Source organism: Ictidomys tridecemlineatus, chromosome 14, assembly GCF_052094955.1.
Source record: "Ictidomys tridecemlineatus isolate mIctTri1 chromosome 14, mIctTri1.hap1, whole genome shotgun sequence".
NCBI classification, from domain to species: Eukaryota; Metazoa; Chordata; class Mammalia; order Rodentia; family Sciuridae; genus Ictidomys; species Ictidomys tridecemlineatus.
This window is the reverse complement of record NC_135490.1, coordinates 47467756-47483708: the sequence shown is the minus strand read 5'-3', so window position 1 is coordinate 47483708 and position 15953 is coordinate 47467756. Positions and strand designations below refer to the sequence as shown.

The 15953-nt window shown below is 32.0% G+C and overlaps 1 pseudogene; it reads left to right on the top strand.

The window, feature by feature from the left end:
- Positions 1-2980: 2980 nt before the first annotated feature.
- LOC101968314 (hexokinase-2-like) overlaps positions 2981-15953 on the top strand; it is a 100947-nt pseudogene continuing 87974 nt past the window's right edge.

The window sequence follows — 15953 nt, the reverse complement described above, 5'->3', positions numbered from 1 at the left end:
TTGCTATTCATTACAAGGCACAAAAACATTTCATGGAGAATCCATAAGTATTCATAAAAAGCTGTGATGAAAAACCTTTGAGTGAATAAATATTTAAATTATATTAAAGTAGCAAAAATGGTGGCATGTGATAGACATCATTATCCAAAGTACATGTATGAAGAAAAGAGATATGAAAAATTTTGATATTATATATAATAAGAATTATAATGTAAAAAAAGAGAGTACATGTATAAAGACATAAATTCCCATAAACATACTTTATACACAAAAATATGAAAAATTGTTCTTTATATGTGTAATAAAAATTATAATGTATTCTGCTGTCATGTATTTAAAAAATAAAATAATAATGTTATATATATAGAATATATTATATATATATTTATTTATTTATAATAAAGTAACTCTTCTATTATATTGATATATTACAAAACTTTAATCTATAAATATTCAGAAATTTGTGTAGATTTTCCAGGGAGTTCCTCAGTATCAATAAAGGTCTATCATTATGCAAATCCTCACAGAAATTAGGGAGTACTTTTTTTAACTTTAGTGTAAGAAGATCACTGGAGAACAAGAAGAAGCTTCAAAGATGGGGTCGACATAGAGCTAGGTATGCTCTTTAATGAATACAAGAAAAATAAACCTAGGTTTGGAAAAATAATTCTTCTGGATTTTAGCTTCTCAGTTAATATTTTTAAATGTGACTTCCTCTTTGACATTTGGACATCTTACCTTATTCTTTGCTTCATTGATTTCTAAACACTTGGATATATAACTATTATCACATTTCTCTTGAAATTACAAAGTTACTCCATTGGGAACAGAAAAATGGCCAAGGATTACTTAGGAACAGCAAGACATGTTTGTTAAGAAATAAAATATGGATCATTTTGTTATTTTTGGGTAACTGTGACTTTTTCATAATACTATTCTCATTATAAAAAAAGAAAAAGAAGATATCATAAAGGATTCTATACAATTATTTTTATATTTTTTTGACACAAAGATAAAATACTTTGGAATGATTTTCAGTCTACAGATTGTAAGCACTACTTTGCAATGATAGGTTAAACATAAAAAAAAAATCTCTAACATTTTTCTTTCTACAAAAGCAAATGCCCAATCTTCATTATAAAATCAGGAACCTAACACTTTTTCATGCAGACTAGAAGCTTCCAAAACATATTCTACGAATTTAGAAAATAAATAAATATTGTCAGTGAATTAGAAATTCTGAAGGAAGTTTATACTCACACACAAAGACCAGGTTTCTATAGACCTCTAACATCACATCATCATATAAAGTCTGGTGAGCTGGGTCCAGGCAATTCCACTCTTCTTCAGAGAAACCAATGACCACATCTCTGAATGTCAATGGTTCCTGAAATAAAAATAAGAAAATATATTTCACATCAACCATGTGATTCTTAACACAGTGTTCAATGACACAAGTTCTAATGAGATTTATAAGAACTGGTTTTCACATAGGGGATTGATATAAATCATTCAATATGATACATTTAATGTGGTTTTGGGAATTGAAGTCAAGGTCTTTTGCATGTAAGCACAGTATACAGATACACTCACTGTTCACCTGGTAGAGGTTTGCATGATAGCAGCTGCATGATTAATTCGAAAAACAATTACAAGCTCCCCAATGTAATAGATGTCTTGATGTTGCTTAGCTGTCCACTATATTCTTATTTAGAAAGATATTCATGACATTTATATGTGGGCTTCCATTTAAAAAAATCCTCTAAACTTGCTTCTTCACCATAGAATTACTGACATATTTTGTTGACATAATCTAAATAAGAAGGATGGTATTCATTTCTGTTTATTATGTACATTAATATCTTTATCTTGTTTATTATTACTTGATAGCATATACAATCATATAATCATTCAAAATGCAATTCTGGCTTCTCCTTGAATTCAGCGATTAAAAACAAACCACATAACATGATCTGCTGTGTTTGGCTTCACATCAAACTCCCACCAGTTCTTTGGTAAAGGCAAACTGCAGGCTACTAAGAAGAATAGGCATGACTAACCAAGGTAAATTCTTCCTGCATTAATCTTAAAGTCTTTAGGAGTCATCAAGGTTTTATTTCTATGGCTCCAGATTTAACTGTTGAATTTTGCAGAAAGCATGAAAAGTTACACAAGGGAGATTAAATTGAAACAAAAGATACATCTGTCATTAAGGTAATATTAAAGAGAATGGAAGAAAATGTATAGTTTAAGCTCTAAAAATGTAAAAGAAAAGTGTGTGTACAAATCTCTCTCTCTCTCTCTCTCTCTCTCTCTCTCTCTCTCTCTCTCTCTCTGTGTGTGTGTGTGTGTGTGTGTTTTAAACTCTCTCTCTGTGTGTGTGTGTGTGTGTGTTTTAAAGATTTTGGCTAAGAAGATCTACCTTTCAACTTGTACTGGAAATATTTGTGTTTGATAATCTCATTGAATATGTTTATGTTTAGAGTGAAATTGAGAGAACAACTTATGAAACATCTATCTGGCAGGTATGTTAGGCAAGCACTATGGGAAAATGGTATTAAAAATATCATTGGGGCATAATGTATAAGGTTAGATTTTTTTTCCAAAATGTAAAATAATTTGAAGAACCAAATAAAAACAAAGTTGTTTTTATTCCATCTAAATCTGTATCATATGATCTTCAAGGCCACTTGCAGTTGCTATTCACCAACTTTTCCATTCTTACTTCCTCTATAAGTTTATTAGTTTTAAATATAAATTTTCATGCCTTTCTCCTTGTTATGGTTTGGATGTGAAGGGTCCCCCAAATGCTCATGTGTGAGACAATGTAAGAAGGTTTGGCAGAGAAATGATCGGGTAATAGCCTTCATCTGATTAGTGAATGAATCCCTAATCGGATTAACTAATAACTCAAGGCAGATGGGATGTGGGTGGAGGAAGTGGGTCATTGGGGGCGTGGTTATAGGATATATATTTTGTATCTGGTGCATAGAGTCTCTCTCTCTGCTTTCTAATCTTCATATGAGCTGCTTCCCTATACCACATTCTTCCACCATGTTGTTCAGCCTCAACTTGATTCCCAAGAAATGGAGCCAACCTTTTTTGGACTAAGACCTCTGAAACCGTGAGCCCCTAAATAAATCTTTTAACCTTTAAAATTGTGGTTATCAGTTCCTTTAGTCACAGCAGCAAAAAAAAAAGCTGACCAAAACTTTCCCTTTTCTCTTGAGACATTCATTTTTATCAATTTTTTGATGTTCTAGATGAAAACCCATCCTTCCATTCCTCTTTCTTTGTCATGCCTATGCATGTAGCTAAGTCTTTGTTTCATGTTCTCTGCTTTCATAGGTGAATACTTTATTACATTATTTTGTACTGATTTATAAATTGCTTATGAATTTTATGCTGAAAGCATGTGTTTTGTATTATTTGAATGTTAATAATTATGTATAAAATTTAACATAAGTTCTTTTATAAGCCATGCAAGTAGATTGTTGTATCATGGAAAAAATAGACTGTCTTTGACTTTTATTTTTCTCAAAGTACCTACCAAGGTGTTTTTACTATATAGAAAGTATGTGTTGGATGAATTAATGAATATTATATTTAACTATTTTAAAGTTAATTTTTATGAAAGATTTTTCACTTAAATGGTTAAAATTATATGATGAATTTGCATAACAACCAATAACACCACCAAAAATATTACTTCTGTAGAATGGTGGCCTTCTTTAATCTAGCTTAATTTTCATTTAGTAGATAGACAATCTGAATGGATAAATTGTGAACTTGGTATAATCTCAGTAATCAAGCCAGAAGAATATTTGATATTTACTCCTTCCCTGCATTTGTGATACCCCTCCCTCATTGGTTAGATATTGTCAATAAAATACACTAATCTAAAACAAACATTGTGGTAAATGGTTGCCCTTGATATTCAAAGAGGGTCAATATTGCATGTTGGAGTTAAGCTCATGTTTTGGAGGTTTGCACATGGGCATAAGAGTTTGATTTTATTGTTCCTTAACTGGGAGAATTCAGACTAGTAACAAACCCCAGTTTTGTTTATTTCTTAATTGAGATTAATAATTGTATCTGTGTCAAAGCACTTAACTCATTTGACATATTTTCTATGGCATATAAAAGTTGCAGGTAAATGTTATCTATAATTGTTAGCATTCTTGAGCCTTTAAAGGAATTCTAGTTAATTTAACATATAAATTTACCAAATTTATATTATTCAAATTTATATTAATTCATGTATACCAATAATTGAACCCAGGGGCATTTAACCACTGAGCCACATTCCCAGGCTGTTTTTGTATTTTATTTGGAGACAGTGTCTCACTAAATTGCTCAGAACCTTGCTGTTGCTAAGGCTGGCTTTGAACTCACAATTCTCCTACCTCAACCTTCCAAGCAAACAAGATTACAGGCATGGGCCACCATTCCCAACTTAATCCATTTATTTTATTGTACACTGTAAAGAAATGTATGTATATCCTTCTATTCTACCTTGTCAAATCCCTCCCCACCATGGCCCTGACACCAGTTTCTTTAATCACATTTTTTTCTAAATAGAGAAGAAAATTATTTTGAGTTTTTAGTTTGGATAATTTTTTTTTTTTTTAAAGAGAGAGTGAGGGGGGGAGAGAGAGAGAGAGAGAGAGAGAGAGAGAGAGAGAGAGAGAGAGAGAGAGAGAGAGAGAATTTTTAACATTTATTGTTTAGTTCTCGGCGGACACAACATCTTTGTTGGTATGTGGTGCTGAGGATCGAACCCAGGCGGCACGCACGCCAGGCGAGCGCGTTACCGCTTGAGCCACATCCCCAGCCCTAGTTTGGATAATTTTGATGTCATAGATATTTTGTTTTTATTTCCAGGAAAGTTCTAATGATCCTCACTTTGAACATAGCTCTCAACAACCTTAAAAATTACTTATGATTTTAGTCATACACCTCCTAAAATAACTTTTTTTTCTTTCAGTAAGTGAAATAATGAAAAATAATACTGAGGGAAACTGCTTATTTTATTCTTATGTAACACAATGCCATTTTTATAGATATTTCTCCTTAAATCATAAACATAAAATTCACATGTAGACCAAATTGGAGATTTCTTTAATTAGTTCTTGTTTTTATTTTAACTTATAAACATTTTTTTCAGAAGACTGGAGAAAAATAAATTTATGGAAATGAGTTACATAAAATTAATATTTTAAAACATATTCTATTAGCTCAAATCAAACTAATACAAGAGCCTTTCCTTGGTCATAAGCAGTCTTTAAATATGGCTGTGCTAGGGCAAACTCCAAGTACCAAATGCATTATGCTTATAATTGAAGTTATTATTTCTAATACCACCATTAATGCTGATTGAATCTTAAATTTGTGTTGGGATCATTTATTTGAAGACACTATATCTCTTTAAAATTCATGTCAAGTACAGCCTATAAAGGTTAATCTATAGTCTTGATGCCATTTCTTAGGTTTTAGCAACTTGGAGAAGGTCAGATTATGAATCTATGCAAAAATAAAAGCCTGTATTTTATGGATTGAGAAAGATAACCTATTTTATAGAAAGCTAGGGATTGACAATTTAGCTTAAAGGTTTTATTTTTTAAATATAAAAGGGTTGATAGCTCTATTAATAGTATCACCCTTTAAAAAATTTATTTTGCTAAATCGGATAATTTTAAAGCATTTCTTCTACTCTACCTATAGTGAATTCCTGGAATAAGTAAACACCTCTGATCAATCCATTTCTTTGTGGTCTCCTCCTGGTCTCTTTCACATCTTTTCTTGCATAGAAATTTGGCATCACTATCTACACAGTTGCTCTGTTTATAAACCTCTTGGGAGGGTTCCTCTTGATGCCACCTTTTTCCTCCATTAGCTATATCCAGTCAATCTTCAGCTTCTGTTTTCTCATAAATAGCTGAAGAAGGGATAGAAATCATCTAGATCTCTCTATTCTCCCTCTAGTGGAAACAATAGTTGCATAACCATTATGAGTAAACCATGTCAAATTGGCACTTATGTCAGACAGAATAACCGTATTGATGATCTATTTAATCTCATCTAAAATATTTTACTCTATTTTTTCAAATTCACTTATTTCATACTGCAATCAGAGAAATCTTCCCCCAAATAATATTTTTCTAAACCCAAGATCAGTTCTAAATTCCTTTTTGTAACCTAGAAAATCCTGAAGGATCTGGTCTCTAGTGATTTCTTCAGTACCTGTTTTTGAAACTTTCTACTCTTATAATATTGCTTGTCTAATCTCTGGACTTTGTATATATTGTTTCTTCTACAAGGACATTTTCCATTGCTTATTTTTATTTATTTATTTTTGAATTTTTCTTGTAGTGCTAGGGATTGAACTCAGAAAGGTGTGCATGCTAGGCAAGCATACATAACCTTCATTGCTTTTTTTAGACTGGCTTAATCAAATTCATCTTTTAAAAAAATAGTTTATTTAATTTATATTTATGTGGTGCTAAAGATCAAACACAGTGCCTTACCACTGAGCTATAGCTCCAGCCTCCCATTTCATTTTGTATTTCAAGATAATCAACACTTTCTCTAACCTCCCATCACCACCCACCCCAGGTCAGAGATAGGAATTCACTTAGGCACTTCTGTAGCATGTTTAATTTAATATCATGCTTGCTTTTTTCTCTCTATTTAGTATGCACCATGAGGGCAAGGACCATGTCTTTTTTGATGAAACTTGGGCTTCCAGTGCCAAGGCATGGAATATGCTCATAACATTCTTTGGTGAGTTACTTCATCTCTTAGTCTAAGTTTCCACATTTCAAAGATGAGGATAATCTATATAGATTTGTAGTTAAAGGCTACTCTTTTTTAAGTATTAATTAATTAATTAATCTACTAACTTTTGGTACCAGGTATTGAACCCAGAAGCACCAGGGGCACTTAACCACTGAGTCTCATTCGCAGCCTATTTATTTATTTATTTATTTATTTATTTATTTATTTTAAAGAGAGTGGGAGAGAGGGAGGGAGAGAGAGGGAATTTTTAATATTTATTTTTTAGTTATCGGTGGACACAACCTCTTTGTTTGTATGTGGTGCTGAGGATCGAACCCGGGCCGCACACATGCCAGGCGAGCGCACTAGCACTTGAGCCACATTCCCAGCCCCCTTTTTATTTTTTGAGACAAAGTTTCACTAAGTTATTTAGGGACTCATTAACTTGTGGAGGCTTATTTGAATGTGAGATTCTCCTGTTTTAGCCTTCTGAGTCACTAAGATTACAAGCATGTTCCACCACACCCAGCAGGCTACTCTCTGATTCTAGACCATTGTACTTCCATTCATCATCCACTCCCCCAGTATTTATTTCCTTTCATTTGAGAGCTTTATTATGTTACTGATAGAGAAAAGGTTTAATGAATGATATCCATAAGACAGAAGAGAAGGAGAAATAAAATGGTGTCACTTATGCAACCTTGGAGGGTTGCATAAGCTCATTTCTGGGACTAGGATTTCGGTGACTACAGAGAGGAAATAGTGGTTGAATGCTTCAGCATAGACTGTACCTGGGTAATAAAGGAAAACAGAGTTGGGAAGGAGGGCCTTCTGCCCTTTGCACAGCACCCAGAATTTTGTGACTCTCAGATGATTGGGATCTTGAGTTTGCTAGGCTCAGGTTATAGGAATTTATTGTGAGGCTATACCTGGGAGTTCGGAAGGCAGCATTTATCTCATGGGAATATAAAAGAAGTATTCATAACAAGCCAGTCTTCACACAGACCAGAACTAGATTCAGGGATATTGATGGGACTTTGGTTTTTAGATCTTCATTTCCTTGTTCTCCAGTTAATGGCACTCTAAGACATTCTTTGGGGTTTTGTTTATTTATTTTGGTCTTCTCCATTCTCCTCTTGAAGGCAGCAAGTTTTCTTATTTTTTACATTGTGTTTCCTTTTTTCTGCCAAAGGTATTACTCATTTAAAGCATCTATTAGAACTGAAGCTATCTTTATCATACATGAGAAGACAAAATTAAGTAAGAAGCAAACTCATCATTATAATTTGACTTTGATATTAATTTCTGATCCTATGCTTCTGAAAGGCTTATCATACTTACACTTGTTCATTCAGTTCATTCATTTACAAATATTCATTATGAATCTCCTATATTTCAGGTGCTTTTCTTTGTATCAATAATACTGCATAGATACCATACACACAAAAGTCTCTGTCCTCCAGATGCATGCATTCTAGAAACATTCAAATTGCTGATTTAGTATTTGAAATAGAAAAGAGCCTGGGACTGGGGTGGAATTTAAGTTGTTACCAATGTAATATCACTTTGAGATCCAAATTTGTTTCTCCCTATATGTAATCTGATATTGTGATATCATTTTGAAAGTGATCAGCAAGGTAATGGATGAGAATATGAAAGTCTATTTGAGGTTTCCTTGAGACTATCTCAGCATTCATTCTGCCCATTGATTGTTCATAGCCTTTTTGCACAACCTGCAAGTACACTCTATATTTATTCCTTAGGCCTTGTTCTGCATTAGACCACTTGCTCCTGTGTCACACACTCAGACAAGACCACTCTGTTTTCTTAGGTCATGGATGGTTTATCTGAAAAGTGAATTGACGAACTGAAGAGTATTTATGAGTTCATGTATATCATGTCTAGGTAATATATTTGCATTTTAACAGTGGATATCCTAACCAACTTTTACCCCCCAAAAATCACCCATGTTGTTAATGTCAAACTTGTTTTTCAGGCTAATGGAGAAAAATTTTGGTCAATAGGTAGATTCGTAATTGCTTCTGAATTTCCATCATCTATGTGGCCATTTGGGAAATACTCTCTTAAAACTCCAATGAAAAGAGCAATGAGCCAGAATTATTATATGTTTTAGGCCAACTGTTGCATTTGCCCTTCACCCTCTTTAAAAAGAAAATGTTGTTAATCTAAAAATATTGTGAGATTATTTCCAAATTAAGCTCATTAGCAACTTGAAATGCAGTATGGTATGAGTGTCTCTTGTGTTTAACATTATAAAGAAGGCGTCTTGGGCAAGACTTCTAAGCGGGACAGAAACTGTCATAAGTAAATAGCTGTTTAAGTACAGAGATGTAATCCAGTTACATTGATGTATTATTTATCGTCAGGCTGTTATGCTCTTCCCTTTAGCAATGTTTTATTTTAAATATAAATACATTTATTGCCTTGGATCCCAAGACTCACCACTCTTGGAGTTATTGGTTACTACAAGAGCAGAGAGTACTTTAGAAACAATAGTAGTCTTAAATCTTCATGTTTCCCAACTGTCATTCTCCTGTCATAGTCCTCTTTAAAAGGGTTTGGGGTTCTCCTTTCATTACATATGAATAATCTCCATTAATGTAAATCACATGTTCCATTTTAGAGCTGTTTTGGCCCCTCTGGTTAAATGGGTGTTTAAGCAGTTTTTAATGCATTATTTGTACTTATTTTTAAAATGAGTATTATATGCCCAATTGACTAGAATGAATACAAAGTCCATCAGGTTAATACAGATTTATAATTATTTTTAAAGCATGTATTATTTACTCAACCAACCATGACAGCCCTTTTGGAGTCATTCCAGCTGAGAGGAAAATACATGTATATGTCAATACCAAATAAAGCTTCATGAAATATTTTAGTGAGGTTCTCTCAGCTCAGCTTAAACTTATCTGACTAATAATTTCCTTTTAACCTATTTTCACAAACAAATTCTCAAAATCTTGTTCACTATTTTCAGTGTGCATTCTCATCATTTGTAAACCAGATGAAAGGGTACATACAGAGAATTAGGCTCTGTTATGGAAGTAGAAAGTATATGCACACTTCTTTCAAGTCAGATACAATTGAGCTAAAGAATGATTTTTATTAAAAATTATCAAAAGTATCTAAAAATTAGTAAAACTGAGCAGACTCAAAAGAAATTAAGCATTCTTCTCTCCTCTTTCCAAACAATTAGATTCCACTCTGCTCCTATAGAATTAAGCATTTTTGGCGTCTTCTCTGAGTTTATAGAGTTATCTTACAATTGTTTCCCAGGCCTTTTCTAATTTTGATAATTTGAAGTATTTTTACTATTTACAATAAAAATGCATTGCCCATATATTAGAACACTGGAATTAATTTTCCTTAGTTTTTAAAGCTCAAGGAAAATATATCATGCAGTTTTAAACAATGCATTCAGACCCTATGCCAAATGACAGATGCCTGTTCTAGACCATAGCATAAACCATATCTTGTGGTAGAGTTGGAATACACATTAGCTTTGAGATGAAAATATATTACTCTTTATTAGAAAACTGTAGCATATAGAACATTTTAGGGGGCAGGCAGGGTACTAGGAATTGAACTCAGGGGCACTCAACCACTAAGCCACATCCACAGCCCTATTTTGATTTTATTTAGAGACAGGGTTTCACTGAGTAGTGCTTAGAGCCTTGCGTTTGCTGAGGCTGGCTTTGAACTCATGACCCTCCTGCCTCAGCCTCAGAAGTTCCAGGATTACAAGTGTGCACCACCATGCCCAGCAGAAAACTGTAGCATATAGAACTTTAATTTATGATTGAATGAAATTTGAGTGTCAAATTTTCAAAAATACTTTATAAAGGCCTTGCTTATATTCAGTAATTAAAAAAATGAATACATTTTCATACAATACCTGTGTGATAAATTCTTCTGTGCTGGTGACCCTGGTAGCAGAAACTGGGTGATGTTTGCAACTACAAACCTGTAGACCTGAGGTCCAATGTTCTTGCTAGCATAGTCTTCCCATGTGACAGGACTTGGAGCCCAGGTGTGCTGCTGCCTGTTGTTGTTGCACAGTGATTTCCAAGGGGGGAGGGTGGCATTATGATTCACAGATGTTCTTATGAGTCTTCATGATGAGAAAATCAGTTATAAAAATATGGTTCAAAAACTAGATAGTGATGGGTGGGATGTAATCTCTTTGAAAGAAAAGCATAAATCCCACTATCATAAAATGCATTCTTGAGAAATTATGATGAAGTAAGCTTACTTTATATCATAAAAAACTCCACATTGAAAGTTTTTTTATCTGTTGTCATGTGATTGTCTGTGTGGATGCTGGAATCCAGGGCCTTGATGTTAAAGCACATGCTCTACTGTTTTTTGAAATTCTTAATAATAGATAAATTGTCAGATTTTGACCATATCTATGTCTGTAACTTAATGATATCCCATGTGTGATAGCAAAAGCTGTTTAGCTTAGTTCTGCTACATATTTTATATCATTCTTTATCTTTGGGATTTTCCTGTTTTTCAGGTTTCTTATTCAAGTCTGTCCCTCCTTCATTAACACCTACATTTCTCTTTCTGTCTCATTTCTGTCCTTCCATAAATACTAATTACACATTTGCTACATGTTCCTCTCTGAATTAAACTTTGAATAAAATACAGTTCAAATATTTCACACCTTTATTATTTATAAGGACTATTACATATAACATATAATAATCCAGTCTAATGAGGGAATAAACATTGTTAACCAAAAAAAAAAAAATCCAGTGAGACAATGTTAGCTGGGGGTCATTGGTAGCTGCAACTTTAAAAATTGTGTTTGACGTGGCATATCTACATTTGTGTTAACCTTTAGCAGGCTACCTTTTAAGCAAGAATCTTTCTTAAAATTTAAGAAAAGCCCTTCCTTGAAAGAATCAAAATGATTCTATTAAAAATTATTGGAGAGTTCCCCAATGTCCTTCTGAGTGAATACCTTAGTTAAATATATGTATTTTACAGAATAAAAAAATAGAGTTAATAAATTCCATACAAAAAATATTATATATATATAAAAGTAATAGCTTGACATCAAGATGGAAAGTACTCTAAGTTTTATTACTAAACCTAAACTACCAAAGCATAATTTACCAAGGAATAAAAATTTGCATGATACTGTAAAAGGATTGGCAAAAGTATTTGCATGTCACTTCCTCTCACTTTATTTCAATGACTTTTAAAATTATGAGAATGTAGGAAAAGTATCTTGAGAGAAGAGCATACATCATTTTTACTAACATTCCATATCATCAGTGTATTTTGTTTTTAAGCTAGCATATTTTCTTTACTATTTTATAAGCAACTTTTTTTCATTTCTGTTGTCTTGTGCCATACTGCAATGTCCTTTGTGTATGGGACACATTCTCTTACACATATAGGTCCCCACAGGAAAATCATGTAGATTAATTGACCTGGAGCATTAATTGCTACACTTAAAGAACTCTATAAACTATCAGAGAGGTGAGTTGCAATGTGACATCAACCATGGTGTTATTTATTTATTTATTTATTTATTTATTTATTTATTTATTTATTTATTTATTTCTGTTGTTTGCTTGTATTTTAAAATTGTTTTCTATTACTTTATTATTTTTCACTTGAAAACAATAATACTGAAAGCTTTCAATAGCAATAAATTATCTCCATATTTAGTAATCTCTAAAAATAACAAAGCATTTCATTAATTAGAATGATCTCTACATTTTTCTGAACTTTGTATTAGAAAGGCAACAAATGAATAGCTTTCTTCACATACCTCCTATGCTACTATTATATTGAAAATAATGAAGTAAATAAAAAGCATCAACATTGAAAAAGTGATTTGGTTGCATTTTGGAAAAAGAACTTAGACAAAATTGTGGCTTTTAATGTTTATTGATATTAATACTGTCTCATTCTGTCCTCTTTTGTTCCTTGTTACACAATAGGGGGCTTCATTGAGAACCTACAAAAGACCTAACCAACTGAAAGTATGCTTTACAAAGGAATAAAATTTAAAAATATGAATAATATCTGATTGCAAAAATATTTCCACTGCACTTTCTTCTTACTTCCTTTAAAATGCAGGTGTTGTGGTATACATGTTTCTATATTATTTTTTGAAAGCATAGATCTTTTAAATATTTTATTCTCCTCTGAAACATTTCTAAATGCTTATGTGTTACAATATTCAAAGCCTACTAACCTGATTCAAAGAAAAAGAAATCTGTTTGGTACAGCAGATATATGCTCACAAAGTCACTCTTTGAGAATCAGAAACACATTTCAGTTTTCAGAAAAGAGAAAAATGCATTTTAAGGAGTTAAAGTATTCCGCCTCTCACTCTCTCTTTCTCAGAACCCCCTGAAATCAACACTGCAGCTGAGGGTATTTCATGTTAGAAAACTGTCCTAAATACACACTGACAGAAGGACCTTGTGAAGGGATACAGAGATGTCTTCTCTCTCTCACATGCAACCACATGCTTGCTCAGGTTCTGCATTGTTTAAGAATGCTGTGCAAGAGGCCCTTAATCTTATCTTGAAATATACCATGTAGTTAAGATGAATGCAGATTCATGCACATACAGGTATTTCCTGATAGTTTTATGTGTATTAGAAAATACAAAATCACTGTTGGCATCTTTGTTGGTTAAATAAACATTCTGGTGAGTATTGTGATTGATCCAGGCCCCAAAACATGAGTTTAAAAAATGAACGGTGCTTTAACTGGGTAGGGTTGGTTTGGAAGGTGCTTTCTTAATTTCTTGCATGGTAAAATGAACTGCCTAGAAGAATCCAGTGATATAAAGAAATAGAATTCCTACATATCTTTATCGGATATGACACAATATAATCAAAGAATGCACATAATTAAGTGTTGTAGCTCAAAGCATCTTTGAAGTAGGGATTCTGCTGATTTTTTTATTTTATTAGATTTATTATTAGATTAGTTCTCTATTTGCTCCTAAATAATATACTTAAACACTCAATCAATGAATAACCTACAGCAGTTTGTTGTAGATTCAATAGTGGGGAATGGTGCATTGTACCAGGATAGTCAGATATACCCATAGGGAGTGTCAGTTGTCAAAATGCTTCCATTGCCAGAAGGTAGTCTAAAAATGGTCTAAAAATTCAATACATCATTGACCCTACATTGTATACATGATTTACAGTCAGCTTCTCAAGCATACTTGAATTTTTAAAAAGAGCCATTAAAAAAGCTAGGAATTTTTTAAAATCTATTTTTAAATAATATATTTGTTGTGTGAAATACTTTTTAATGTATTAGTTCAAATGAGTTAAACAGCAAAATCTAATCATGTTTGTTGGAGGTTAAATGCATTTAAAATTACTGTATTTAAAAACTAATTTCTAATATTTAAAGTTGCATAATATTTCTATTTGTGTATGTATATTTAAAGTCTCATCTACTTCACTCTTTTAAAATCTGATTAATGAACAACAAATAACCATCCATAAACACACAATTTGTGAAGTCTGTCTTATTTCTATTACATTGTTTTTTTTCCTTATTGTATTATTGGATTAAGAGCAAGTTAAATGGCAAGATTTCTAAGTAAACAGCTTAAAGACATTAACCAAATGTTACACAAGTATGTTTGCTTTTTACTACATTATAAGAATTGCCAGTATATTTTCATCCATACCCATATCAACATTATACTTTATAATTATTAGGTGGCTTTATTTGTTTAGTTATTCTAAATTGCTTGAAGATGACAACTTTGCTAGCCTAAAATTGGGATGAGATTAGAAATTAGATTTCCTACCAACAGAAAAAAATAACACAAAATGTCAATATAAAAATTTCTTGTCATCCTCATTCACAAAGTTTATTTTTTGTTCACAGTTTTAATGAATTAAAAATGTGCATTTAAATGGCAACTTATTAGATAAATTCTAGCACCTAATTTGCATGTTTTAGTTTTCTAATTTTCAAAATTTTAAGGGTAGCTTCATTGGTATTTTAAGGACTACCAGTATACTTAAACATACTATAGTAAATATTATACATACATATGTATAAAGATACTTCCAATGTTTCATAGATATATGTATATATGAGACAAATTCATTGAATGTTAGAAGCTGATTCTAAAATTTAAGTTTGGTATTTATGCTTGGTATTTATTTGGTCAAATTATATGGACAAATATAACATATGTATAAAGATACTTCCAATGTTTCATAGATATATGTATATATGAGACAAATTCATTGAATGTTAGAAGCTGATTCTAAAATTTAAGTTTGGTATTTATGTTTGGTATTTATTTGGTCAAATTATATGGACAAATATAACAAACATGATATACTATGATGTTGAGAATAAAATGCTCTGATAAGCTTTGCACAGCATCTGGTTGATATTTTGATGCAATTTGTTTTTTATATTTAAACAATATTTGATGATAATGTGAATGTTACCTTTTTTTCCCATATTGGTTGACATGCTTACTTTTTAAAGATATAAGCTACTACTTTAGGGAAGTTGTATTAAATCTCATGATTTATTATTTAATAATTTATTACGACCTTCACAAAATCTGCATACGAAAATGCTGTCTATCTAACTATAAGTGTAGAAATAGTGGTATTACTCAGTTAATTAATCCACACTAAATTAATTTTAAAGATTCATTGGTTGTTCTATTGGGCTTTCTTCAATGTTAAGATAAAGACTATACTTTTCTATAAAACAACTTAGTTGATTTAATCTGCTTATGAAATATGTGAATGTTTGCAGTGAAAAATGTTAATGCTTGCATATTGTGAACATGTCTGTGTGGAACATATGCAAAGTGCCTGGAAGTGAGATCATTAGATGGGGAACAAATGCTAACTCTTTCTATTCCACATTCTATATTCATTGTAAAGATTCTAAATTTTTATGCCTTTCTATGAGAGAAGACTACATTTTCTAATTTAGGGAAACCAGCTGGGGAACTACAGTGCACTTTGAAAATAACACAGGCTATAGAAAGAAAATTTGCATAAAAACTGAGCTCAAGAGGATTTAAGGACTAATGGTACTAGAAAAATTTCACTTCTAGACTGGCTCACAATCATAACCTGATAGTAATGGTCTTGAAGCTGGGTTTTTAGTTTGAAACT